The sequence below is a fragment of the Ambystoma mexicanum genome, chromosome 1q (assembly GCF_040938575.1).
Source record: "Ambystoma mexicanum isolate Mex_15411 chromosome 1q, UKY_AmexF1_1, whole genome shotgun sequence".
Classification (NCBI taxonomy): Eukaryota; Metazoa; Chordata; class Amphibia; order Caudata; family Ambystomatidae; genus Ambystoma; species Ambystoma mexicanum.
Window position 1 is genome coordinate 742,143,558 of NC_090922.1, and position 10,821 is coordinate 742,154,378.

At 42.3% G+C, this 10,821-nt stretch overlaps 1 non-coding gene across 1 annotated transcript; it reads left to right on the forward strand.

Moving 5' to 3' along the window:
- The first annotated feature begins 10,351 nt into the window (after positions 1-10,351).
- Positions 10,352-10,455, forward strand: LOC138565213 (U6 spliceosomal RNA). Its single transcript, XR_011301115.1, has one exon. It is a non-coding gene; the product is annotated as a U6 spliceosomal RNA (small nuclear RNA).
- Positions 10,456-10,821: the final 366 nt, after the last annotated feature.

Sequence of the window (10,821 nt, forward strand, 5' to 3'; positions counted from 1 at the left end):
TGAAGGTACTGTGGATCAGCAAATTATCCCGCAGGATTGTAAATTCCTAATAATCTCTGTGAGTGATTCAATGGACGTGAGAGGTAACCGGTATTATTTCAAAAACAATGGAGCCATCTTGGGGTCACTAGGAATGGTGGTTGAATGAATGGATGTGCGTCCTCAGTCATATGAGTCCATTGAAAAGATATCTTGGAATTCCAGGAAGGCCTGTTTTAGCTTTTGTCATTTCTCCTCTGTCTCACAGGTATCAGCAAGATTGATCCTTTCCTCGACCATCTGCTTGAAACCTGGAAAGACTTCAGGCTTAGCAATTTTAACAGTATTCTTCAGTTGGGTGGAGAGATCTCTTTTGATGATGTAGACCTGGACAGGGCGTTCGAGGTAGGGCTCCTCGACTCTGAACACTACCTCCATCCTCCTAATGTCACAGGTCACCTGACCCACCCCATAAGAAATTCCCCCCATGCCTAGTAAACTGCTTTTCTGGAGGGATACCGTCCCTGATGTCGAAGCAGTCTTTTGGGATTGGTCCCATGATTTCATTACCTAACTCAATAGAATAATTTGGGCATCAACCGCCATTCCAATAAAGGTGTCTGCACCCAAAGTGATACTACGAAGGTTGCAGTTATGCACCAATATTTGAATGATGTTGTGCTCTAGGTCTACTAGAGGTACCGGATTTAAATACAAACCTTGTTGTTGGAGAAGGGTATTTAAATTTATATAGGCGCCCTGATGTTTGAGGTTCTGTCCTCACTTAATTTTGAGGGGAATAGTGAATTGTTGCACCTGCAATTGAGCTCACCACAACGCTCTTTTAGTGTTGTCAAATCCCATGGGGTTACCTCGAGTCGTAACCAGGCTATATTATTAATTAGGTCCAAATTGATTGCGAATCGGTTGAGAATGTCACTTCCCAAATAAAAGGCAGAAAGGGACATGTCTCACGACCCAACAATTATGCTCAATGCTTTTGTTACCAATGGAATTTTTTAGCATACACCTGCTAGGCAAGAGATGCTTGGAATTCAGGGTTTCCAGTCTTACTTTGCATTTGTCAATCAATTTAAATGTGGGAATGGCCTGATCTTTTTGGAGTTTCCTGAATAATTTTTCATTGATGAAGTCCATTCCATTGTTCAGGCCTACTCCCCCCCCTCATTTAATTCAATGGGGGAAAAAACAACTGTGTGTCCTTTTTCTGAAAGTCCCTCCGACTTAAGGGCCTCATCACGAGTTGGGCTGTAGTTCTTAAATGCAGTGATAACAGTATTACGGTTGCATTTAAGGGCTGGCCCTATCACGAGTTGGATGCTAAATCGGCTGTTTTACCTACAGCTTTCTTCTGGAGGTGAAAATCCCTGCTTTCAAGGGTATTATAACCGGCTGTATTAGCCTGCAGTATTAGCACCGAAAATTCCCCATTGGATCAAATGGACCCAATCAGGAATGGGGATTTACCGTTAAGGCCCAACCCGTGATCCGGTGATATTACCACCGGACCGGTCGGTGCTAGAGCTATTAAAGTCAGCGGTATTACAGCTGGGAATACAGCCCAACTCGTGATGAGGCCCTTTGGGCGGATTCTTCCGTACATTGATTCACAGGACTCATGTTTTTTTCTGATTTTGGACTGGTGAAAAAATGTCAGGGTGTCCCCTTCCAGTGTTGATTGCCACTTAAAACTGGGATGAAGGGTGATTTTCAAGAATAGAGAAGGGTTCCCATCACCAGTTTGAACTCCTGCAAAGATGACAGTGATGTCTGGGACCTGGTTATTCCGGAAATGGAATTCTACATTCTCAGAACGTTCATCAATTAACTGACAGGTACCATTCATGCATACAAAGTTGGTACTCATTTTTAATTTTAGGGGTCGGCTATTCTGGGTCCAGAGGATCTTGTTTACACAGTTGATCAGAGGTATTAACCTCCTCAAGATATTCTTCTCCAGTAAACTAGGTGCGCCCTCTTGAGTCATGACTATCACCAGATGTTTTACTTGGTGACAACCAATTTCTATTTCCAGATCCGCTGTGCCTTCGATTGAAATATCACTCCCATCGGAATGTTGGAGTTGTCCAGGAAGTTGTGTGATGGGAATTTGGTGCCACCCTGCAGCCCCCGTCCTGAGTTCAGTTGGTCAAAGGCCTTTGTGGGCAGGAGGGTGGCTCGGGATCCAGTGTCCACCAGAGCTGATAATTCACACTGACGCTGTACTTTGACCGGTGAATAAAATTAGCCTTCTTTCTCCTCCAAGTTGCAAAGAAAGTGTGAGTTATTTGAAAGCCTGGTTGTAATGTTCTTAATATTTAACTCTGGCACTGTTTGAACTTGGGCAATTTTCTGTGGTGGTGTTCTGGAATCTGTAAAGAAAACTTTGCAACTTGCAATGGGATTCGTTGGGAAATCCTCCTTTTCCTCAGCACCTTTATCAGGCGACAATTCTCAGAACATGTTTGGAGTCAGGACACCCCCTCAATTTCAATTGTGTCTGGCACACATTTTGGGGGTTGAATTTCTTGCTCTGTGTTGGTCTCCATATTTACCATGTCCTATTCAAGTTCTTTTGGGACACATTTTTCTTTTGGAAGGGTCATCCTGTTCCTGAAAGAAAAGATTTCCTTACCTGAATCCACCGGGGATTCTTCTCTTTGAAAGGGAATGATCTGGAGCTTCTGCACAAAGTGGGTTCCCTTTTGACTTCTACTTACTCTCTGTTCTTTAGGTTCAATCTTTTTGGGGGTAGAATATTCATATTCAGGCTCCAAGGTTTCCTGGGGTTTTGGCGGGAAAGGAAGCTTCCTCTAAGTCTTGGCATTTGCCTTCCACCCAGGCCCCCTTCTCAGGAACCTGTTGGTTGTCATAATTTTCCTTCAGTCATTTCCCCCTCAGGACATCAGACCCGGGAGTTGGGGGTTCTGGCCAGCAGGTTCCAATTATGGGTTCGACTGATCCCTCCTCATGCAACGCAGATCATTAGTCGGTTGATGGACCTGTTGCTCCAGTTTTGAAACTTTTCTGAGTTGTAAGGAGGGCTCTGGTCATAATTCTGCACTCCCGGAAAGGGTAACTGTCCTTCTCAAGGAGTAGTTTGCGTATTGGTATTTTCCCCCATAATTTTCCATCCTCTGCTTTGCTGAGGGCAGTTTGGAGGGAAGTTGGGTCACCATTATTGTACCCCACCTAACTACCATTTGATTGGGCTGGGTCAGAGGGTCTCCTCTGCCTTTTATTCTCTTGTTGGCAGAAGGAATAATTTTAGGCCCCCCCATCTCCAGATCCAATGAAGGGGTAGTTTTCACCTTTGCCACCTTTGCAGCGGCAGGTATAGTAATGGGTTTAGGGGTTTATTGTACGCTCAGTGGGCTTCTGGACCGTGTAGATCATGCTTGCCTCTTCAATCACCCAATCCAGAGTCGTGTGCCCACGAAAATCCTACACCAGCTGAGTCATGATGTATTTGGGAGTGCATGGAAGTAGATAGTCACAAACGTCCTACTATTGGTGTTCACGCATCGGATGTCTGTGCAAATGCTCGTTTTAAATCCTGCACAAATTCCCTAGACACATGGTCTTCCCCACATGGCAATTTATATGGTTACTTACTGACCACTTGTGGATTCCGGTGGGTCAAAAAAATGTCAATATGGCTGCCATATAGGTTGACCATCTGTAGGGATTCTGATCCCTCTGCCCTGTAAAGAAGGGAGAATGTCCACGTGACAAATCCATACAATTCAGATTATTTTTTTAATCCAAATGATGTCTTCATTTGCTCATAAAGCTCTAAGTGCTGCCATACTAAATATTTAGCATTCTTGTGATAGGGAGTCATGAAGCTCTTTATGGCCTTTATCTGTCAAATTGGGTCTTTAACAAGACCCTTCTTCTGTTTGGCAGCCTTCCTTTTCCTCTGCACCTCAGTCCACTCACCTTTTGACTCAGAGTTGCTACTGTTTGTAGTCCATTCTCCATCCTCTATGCGGTCCCGATCTCAGTGAGATTGGAAATGCCTCCCGGAGTCACAGGGTCTGGACTTCTCTCAACTATGGCACTGTGAACACTCAGGGTCATTTCTCCTGTAGTCAGCTTTTTCTGCAGGAGTGCACCCATTTGCCTAATCCCTCCATCTAGGGAGGTGGGGGGAATCCCCACCCCCTAGATGTGCAGAGGTTTTCAGAATGCTCTTCCTAGGCTGAAGCTTTGGATCTTCTCTTTCTACCAAGCAGACTAAGTAGGTTCTATTTAAATTTATTTTCTGCCAGTACAAACTCCCGGATTTTCTCATCAAAGGAGTCATCATGGTCAGAAGTACTCACAGTGGTATTTTGGATTTCCCTGGTCACACTGGCCCAGCCACCTTCCTTTATGCTTGGTAAAGATGAATATTCATCAATATCAAATAAATACTGGCCTTCAGTTGGGCTAGTCTTGGGTGTGTCCAGCTGTCTCATGTTTCCCAGTTCTAGACAAGTGGTGTGAATGAGGTTAGTTGCTGTTGCGACATTTCAAGTTGTCCCAAGCTGGCATGAGGTCCCTGGTAGAGAGTGTATCACTGTTTTATCAGTGGGTGCTTTTGCATACCCTGACTGGTCAGGGTTCCTCAATGCCTGTTTGTATTTTCAATTTGACTTGTCAAACTCTCACACCTGCTTCTCTCTGTCTTGATTTCCCTATGTATTCAGAGAGCTGGCTTTTAAACTCTGAGACCAAGGCCAGTGCAGCCTTGAGCACCCTGCACTGAGCCATGACTCGATATTTCATTGTTGTAATTCCTCCTGAAATGCTTCATTTTCTTTCTGGGCGTCCTGTATGATGCGTGCTTATTCCAGGCACTTGTCTTTCAAGAGACTGATCTCTTTCTCCAACCCACACCTACAATTTGCTGCTTCTAATTGCTTCACACACACCCTGAGTTCCATGTTTTCTTCTGTAATTTTGGTCGGCTCCTGAGAGTCTGAGGATTCCTTTTCTGCATCATGGTCTTTTACCAGCTGCAAATTCAGTTGATTCTTAATTTTTACATTCTGACGCATTTCATCAAACACCTGTTGAGAGTCCATCTGTTTGATGATAAACTGACTATTTTCCTTCTATAATTGCCTGATTTGTTGTTTGAGGGCCATAATATCTGTCATGATCCCAGTAAATGAGCACAGTTCCCATTCAGGCATACAGAAGAAGCAAGGGACATCACATCAGTCAGCAGGTCAACAGTGGGTACCAGCCTGGCACAAATGGCATATGTACCATTCATAGCATGTGCAACCATAGGCCCTCATAGTGCTTACAGTGGTTTTCATACACTAAACATGGCCACTGCTAGGTCCATTGATAACTTACAGTACACTCTATACCTATTGCAGAGAGAGCTACTTAAGCCTTGCCTCTGCTGGAGGGCTCACTTCGTGTCTGCTCCGCTAACAGCGGGTAACGCTACTGGCATCTCTCCTCACAGAACCTGTCAAAGGAGAAAAACAGAGACATTAGTTTTCACAGAAAAACAACAGAATTCCATAGTATTTGAAAAGACTTACCGAACCAAAGTATTTCCGAACCATTTCTTCAGTCAGCTGCTTTTGTTCGTAGCCACAGCATCTACTGTCAGAAGTTCCCTCACAGCTGCAGCATCTTCTTCAGTCTTTGTTCGCTGTCACAGTACCTTCATACAGAAGTTTCCTCAGCAGACTATGCATCTTCCGAAGGTATTTCTTCTTCAGCTTTCCGAAAACCTGCAAACAAAAGGTATTTCATTAACGAACAAACTTAATAGAAATAAGAAAGAAGAAGTTTATCTAAGTTACGTACCTGAAGTTTCTTTAAGTTTTCACTGCTAAGTTTTGACCACGCTCTTCCCTGAAGGCTGCAATTACTCTGCATAGACGAACTTACGCTTGTTAAACGTTTCTTCATCCCGAGTAATTTTGCAATCATTCTGCAGCCACTAACCTTTCCGAAATCCAAGAACCTGCAAGATTACGTGAAAATATTAGAAAGAGATATCTCTCCAACGTAGGGACTATTCAGAATCTAACAAACTATAAGATTTTCACCAAATACCTACCCAAGACAACTCTAGAAAAACAAGGACATTATAAAGACAAGAGTCCATTGAACACCGCAGCCTTCCAAGTTCAAAGTTCGTCATTCCAACGCGCCCCAGTAGAATACAGGATGGAGAGCTCCACAAAACCTAAACACAGATGAGAATGGAGGGATTACCAAAGGCACACTGCTATACAGTAATTTCTCAGAAAAATAGATATCATAGTAGTTCTATTGTTATTATTGTCATTTACACAGAAAAGGAATCCTAAAAGTGTCCAAGTAAAAGATCCACTGGCTGAGAAGGCATTATGCTCCCGAGGAGTCCAGGCAAGCGTTACAATATCATCTAACTGGGCTGTATTATAAATAGTCTGGTCATTTACCTTATGTTACAGTGTGCTCAAATTTTCCACACACTTTTTATGTACATCCTGCAGTGCAGAAAAATGCCTTCCATGCCCTGCGCTCTCTTGTTGCTGTATTTTGAGCTCATTTTGAGTTGCTCAAGGAGATTGTCTAGTTTTATTTCTATAAATTGGCACTGATGTGCGTTATCTTCTAACTGTTTCAAATATTACTGGGTCTCTTACAAAACCAAAGTCTGATTCCGCACACAGGCCTAACTCTTTTGGATTTTTTCTTCCACTAACTACATTCAATTACACTACCTGCTTTTTTATCACAAAAAAGAGTTGTAAAATAACAAGTCTGGCAAGCTTTTCTCAATAGACAAAGAGATAGCAACAGTTGTTTCATAAGGTAAAATTTTACATTTTCAGGAATGGCTTTTCAGGAATGGAATCCCAACAACTTCTAGATGTGTGCATGGATTATTACGAGGTTATGCTCTGCGCATAAAAGCAGAGGTCAACATTATGGTTTTCTCAAACTTGAAAGGTACCTCATGACCTCCCTGTAAAATCAAAGATTCTAGCTTCCCAATTACAGATTGGCCTTGTTTTCAAATCCTGACCAAACACGTTTTGTTAACGAGAGGATTTAATTGCTAATAAACCTCTTTTGCTAGCTTCATCTCAAGATGAGCACGCTGCCAAAAAGATGGGTGGCCATGACACATGATTTTGAGAAAGCCTTTGACTATTTAATTTAGGGCTTCATGAGACTATAAACTAGCATGATCTTGCAGAAAAAAACTGTATTTCAAAAGCCGATGCCTTTCTAATGCCTACATATTTATATATTCAGTTTATAGGGCTCTCTATCTCCTGAAAAGGTATATTGGAGTTAGTCCATCATTGAAAAATGAAGTACTTGTAATCAGAGGCAGAGTTTTTGAAGTATTTTCTTACTCCAATGCAAGATGATTGTTGGTACAATAGAAGGCAGTGCATGCCATTAGCCACTATGTCAGACATTGTGATGGCTAGGTGCATTCACCAATCAATGATATGCTTAGTGCAAATATCTGAAGAGAATGTACAATTATCCTACAGGTGGGTTCTTTGTGATAAGAGCCATCCAAAGCTACTCTTTTTGTTGAGACCTTCTCATCTTACCTTATTTTCCTTAAGATACGGACACTAGGAAAGGCATTTTCGAGTTTCCTTATTTAAATGCCATGTAATTTGAGCCCTTTCCGGATATTAAGGAATGGGTGATAATGTTATATCAATAGGAATGTGGCCTTAGAATGTTTGTGTCAGATAACTCTGACAACATTGTGGTCCATGTGTTTGATTCCAAATACTCATCTCATCACTTTATTGAGTTACATAGGAATTACCCAAGTGCTCCATGCTATATGTTCAACACAAATAACAGCACAATCATGATTTGTACATAGTTGTGTACATTAGTTTATTGGCGACATTCAGTCAATGAATTTCTGGTCAGGCCTTAACATTTATCCTATAATAATTAAAGCCCAGTAACTATAATTTTATGAAATTAAACACTCAGGTTTTGCAACTGTATTTAGTATAATGGAGCCTTAGTAATAGCTAAACATTCTTATGACTAGAGCTGGTAAGCCCACACCGACCCTCACCTTTGTTGTGTTGACCAAATATATGAACGGTCAATTCTTCCCCTCTAATTTGGTTACTGCAAAATATACAAATGTATTTTACACTCTAATGGATAAGTGATTGCACTATGAAACTGTCACTATACACCGCACCTCGATATTCACATTTCTTAAGGAGCCTAATGCATCAGGACTTTATAGAGCTTTGAATGGACATGACAAGCATCATTATGAGCAAGGTCAGTGAAAACATGGATTCAACGCTGTTAAAACTTATTATGAATATTGGCCTAAGCCAATTCGCACTGCATGTAAAACCGTGTAGCAAAGTTCCGATTTTTTTGGTTAACTTCGCCTCCATTTTAAGACTCATCCGCCATTTTGATTTTAACTCATGTTCCATGTTCTAAAATGGTGGACTATGTTTTCGTCTTGCAGTCGAGCTGAACAACCTTGAGTTCTGTTAATGTTTAGGTTGACCTAGAGCCGACTGTTTAAGCTATGCAAAGAATCCTTGTGCTTCATACAAACTGCCATTCAAGTGTTGTCTGTGCTCCTAAGCCTCATCCTTGTATAAACATTGAAACAATGTAGAGTAAATGTCGATTGTATGCCTTAGCTGAACTTCATTGTAGTGACTCTTGAAATAAGGCTTACAGCGGATGCGAGATCCTACAACATCATTGTATTTTCATGGAAATGTAAACCTGTATAATCCCTTGCATGATATTGGGCCTCATTACGACTCAGGCGGTAAGGGTTTTACGACGGCGTAAACAGCGCCGACCCTTACCGCCTGAGTACGAGGTCCCTTAGCGCCATGGCCATGCTTTTAGCAGGTGTTAAAATCCATGGCGCTAAGGGACCATGGAGTTAATTACGCCACCGTAATTTACGGTGGCGTAATTAACGCCTTCCCCACTCCCATTATGCCCTATGGGGCAAAAATGGGAATGGGGAAGGTAAATGGGGATTGGGGACTTACCGCCCCGCCAAGGTCGGAATGGGGCGGTAAGTCCGCCAACCACCATGGCGTAAACGTAGTTTACGCCATGGTGGTAAAGTCACGGCCCAGGCGGTAACTTACCGCCTGGGTCGTAATGAGGCCCATTGTAACATCTGTCATTTGAACTAACTCTAGCCCGTGAAATATTAACCTGAAGAGAGGCTGGACAATATTGTAGAAATCGTATATAAATATGTCTGTATTTAGATGTCCAGCACTCTCTCTCCTCACTGTGTCGGCAGGTACATACTGCGAGGAGTTGGGAGCCAGATAGCTATCTGTTTTGCTTTGTAAACTTTACAGTAGTAAAAGATACTTGTATCTTTTCAGCCTGTGATTGGTGTATTTCACTTGTTGTACTCAGGCTCGATATTTCTTTGTTCTTTCAACGCATCCTAAATGTGGAAACAGATTTGGGAGAAGACAACAGCAAAGTGTCTCATTCATATGTGACTTTAATCCACCTCTAATGCCCCTTTATTCAGCACTTAGGGGATGATTATGGGACAGGCACCATAGACGTTTCCCTTCCCCTCTTGTGATCGCTTCTACTTGACCAGTGACTTCACCTTGGCATCCAAATGAAGTAATCATTACCATTGCTCTATCCTTGTCCACAAAGATATCTTCGTTGGCAATGAGTGTCAATGATTTCCAATGAACTGTTTTATGATTGTTTGGAGATGATTATTGCAAGCTCTGAGGACCACGTTAAGAGCGGCTGACGGAATTAATGCCACCACTAAGTGTTACCAAGTTGGAACATTCACAGAATTGGACATTATATTTGAAAAGATCAACACAAACACAAGCATTTTGAATTGTATATATCTTTTTATGTGACACAGCACTGGGGCCTGCTTCTTATGTTAGTGCAGGAATCTGCATCTTTTGACTCTACAAATGTATTGGACTACATCTCCCTTCATCATGGGCCAGCCTGCACAAGGGTAAGGGGTCACATCAGTTGTGGTCTATAACATCATGCCGTGGATATCCAGTTTGCGGACCAAGCACTAAATCTTACATCTGTGGTGGGTGCTTAAGTACATCAGGTGCACGGCTTGTATTCATGTTGTCATTTCTTCTGAATGTACTTTACGATTCCTGAGCCGTGCATTATGGCACAAAGCATTTCTACACAGATCTCAGGAAAGGGTCATAGCATCGCATCTTGAATCGGGAATGTCTGAATGCACTGGGAACAAAGGAATTGTCCTATCACCTACCTGTGTGTGGGAACAACACACGAAGGAGTCCAAAACATAGGATTGCCTGTGAGAACAGCAACAGAATGCCTCGCTCGCTTCGGCAGCACACATACTAACATTTGAACGATACAGAGAAGATTAGCATGGCCCCTGCACAAGGATGACACGCACAAATATAATAATAATAAATAAATAACTTCAAAATATAGTGGTTACTTTTACTCTACGCAAGTCTTGTGCGGTATAAATTGCTACACAACAACATTCTTGCCTCTATAATAAAGATTTGCTGAGGAATCAAAAGAGCAGGACCCCCCTGCCAGCTGTTAGTATGTATAATCAAAGGTATGATAGGTTTACCAGATAATGCTCCTGTTCTTCATCAGATAAGAAATGCAGAATGCAATGCATTGCCTTCTCTCACAACAGATAACAATAGACAGGGTCCAATAATCTCTTTCCTCTCCACCGTGTCCCACTTACAGCACGCGGGGATCCTGATACTGTAGGCCGCAATAACAAAATATGGTAACCATGGGCACTTCTTTAAAATCCCCGAA